The sequence below is a fragment of the Echinops telfairi genome, unplaced genomic scaffold, assembly GCF_000313985.2.
Source record: "Echinops telfairi isolate 266 unplaced genomic scaffold, ASM31398v2 ScPeMD7_70;HRSCAF=299, whole genome shotgun sequence".
Taxonomy (NCBI): domain Eukaryota; kingdom Metazoa; phylum Chordata; class Mammalia; order Afrosoricida; family Tenrecidae; genus Echinops; species Echinops telfairi.
In genome coordinates this window covers 57,217,664-57,220,513 of record NW_022103968.1, presented here as the reverse complement: position 1 = coordinate 57,220,513, position 2,850 = coordinate 57,217,664, and positions in this window count along the sequence as shown.

Below are 2,850 nucleotides of genomic sequence, written 5' to 3'. Positions count from 1 at the left end.
CTAGTTCAACCCTCCCTCCTGGAGCTGGACTCCAACACCCAAAGAAAATATCATTTTGCTATAAACCTCAATCAGAAGGCATCCAGCTTAAGGTCTTCTAGACAAAAGAAAGCATGACTCAGCAAACCTAGGTCCCTTAATTAAGTGCCTAGAGGGCCCCACTCCCCAAGCCCGCCTCTTGCACGAAAGCGCCCATCTTGACCTGATCTGTGGGTTGGGAAGTTCATCACTGTTCCGTGCCCTGCATCCTGGTTCTGCCTCTGCTTTTCTGAGATTGCAGCTGTCATCTGGATCGCGGAATTTCACTGCTCAGAGGTCATAAGTCCAGATGATATGCTCCACTCCGGGGTCTTGCTGGGAATGAAATCTTTCCCCTGCTTCTCAGAGCATACCATGCTTGCCTTGCAGGGAATCCTGTTTCCAAATATGCACAGCAGAATCCTATAATTATCTTCCCCAACCTTACCTGACCCATGCAGGAAAAGGTCATAAGGTGAGAGCTAGACTTTGCCTAGAAGAACCACATAAAGAATTCACTACCTCTGCAATGCCAAATTCTTCCCTGCCCTATGACTTAAAACTATTGATTCCCTTTTTTAATATGTTCCCACACGCTCTTCAGATGTTTAACATTATATGATCTTCAGTTTTTAAGTTAATGTTTGCTTATGCATAGATTCTTGTTATTCCTGTTAAACTTGTATAGTTCATGTGTATCTTCATGACCAAATGAAACAATTATTGGTGTGACTTTTCTTTACTATATTCTTTTTCTAAACTGTAAGATCTCAGAAGGAAGTTTTTATTGATGCACATTGTTTATAACCTAACTGAGTATAATTTTGAGTTGCACTGAATATCTTTGGACAACTTACAGAAAACTACTAACCTCTAGTTTCGTGTATTATCATAAATATGACACGCTACACAGGATTGATGAAGGTATCAAAGTCGGTCATTCCTGTAAATCACTTGAATATGTGTCATATGTTGGTTTCCATTGATCACTTTTTAATCTCATTACAAGTAGATATCAGCATTCTACTAAATATTTGCTGAGTAATTTCTTTCAGGATCCATTACTTTATTCTTATCATGATGGATAATAGGATTTTAGACATAAAAATAGTTGGGTATAGGAGTGAAATCCACCACCCACTCAACTTTTCATACTCTTATGGCTTGCATGATGCTGTCATGCAGAAAGCAATGCACCAGCTGTTTCCTGTCCCAGCAGGCACGCCGATGTGGGGCAGCTTTCAGCAACTTTCCAGACTAAGACAAACTAAGAAAAAAGATCTGGCGATCCACATCGAAAAAATTTCCAATGACATTCTGATGGATGAAAATAAAACATTACCCAGTTTTCTTACATAGAACACATCACCAGGAGTCACCAATCATGGGAAACCCTCAGTGAAATGTCTTGGCGCTAGAATGGCAAAAATGGATTCGGCCTACTGCCAATTATGAGGCTGACACAGAACCTGGCAGCATTTCATTCCACTGCACATAAGTGATTGGAAGAGTCACGTGTCAGAGTTGAACTGAAGGCAATTAACAATCATATTAAGGGTCAGATGATGTCCACTTAGCTTAGCACATGGCATCCATTTGTTTCTATTTGCATGTCTATCAATTTGGACAACAAATCAAAGGAAAAATACAATTTTTTTTTCAGTGAGGAAAGAAGGGAATTTGACATCACAGTATGCTTTTTCTCCCTGTGTACACTGCGTAGTCTGAGCTCCTTTAGCAGGAAATGAAGCACGCAACCAGGAAGTCTTGAATAAGTGTATTATGATCATTTTCAAAGATCGGAACAGGAATTTTGGAAACCAACAAGGGAAAGTGAAGTCGGCATATTCCCTATTTCAGAAGAGGCAAAGAAAAGAAGCAGTTATGAGAATCTGTGGTAAGAAATAGCATGGAAAATCGATTCTTCAAGGAGCTGTAACCTGACCGAAAGGGATCAAGCAAACAGTTAAATACACTGAACTCACTTTCTTCTTGGTCTCTGAAACCTTGCTAGTGTCTTTCAATATCTAACCCTAGAAAGAAGCCTGAGGTGAAAGTAATGGATTGATTTAGTTTCACACAGGTTAGCCTTTCAGGGCACAGAGCACAGTGGGAATGGTGAAAATAACATCTGGTCTGGCAAATAAGAGCTGCCCACCTACGTGTTCATATGTAGAAACAAAAGAAGAGGTAGTTTATATTACTGTCAAATTCATCGGAACCAGAACATTTTCTGACTCTCTTTTTACCATTTTTCTTTGGTAAATGTTTTCGTTATTTGAAATGTCGTACTTATTCCAGTATGAGTACGCAGTGTAAGATTGAATACGGAGCTTCTGGGTGTCCTAATCCTTCATTACCTCATCAGGCCAGTTCATTTCCTATCTAATTTAAGGCAAATGGCGTATCATTGCAATCACTGCTTTTCTTCCCATCCTTAAGGGTTCCCCTCTCCCTGTTTCAGTACTCAACTCAAGCCATATGGTTCTCCCTCTAACTCAGACTTCTGAGTGCACTGGGGAAAATCACACAGGCTTATTTGGGTAGTATTTTCTTTTAGAAAAATTACTATCAGTTTACTCCACATAAGGCACTGATTAAAGATGCCCTGCATATCCAAATTTTCCAAGATATTTCACCACTCCACTTCCCCCAATATTACACACCACCCCTACCCCTATAGTCCCTCATGTGTCTGGGGTTTGCAACACTGCAACATCTCACAAGTTACAAAGCTTTAAAACATGGTTTTTGTGGTTGTGGGTGCTGTTAAGTCCCAAATCCAAGTTTCAGATGCCCTAGCGTAGGAATGTCCTCATCCACAAGCCTGCA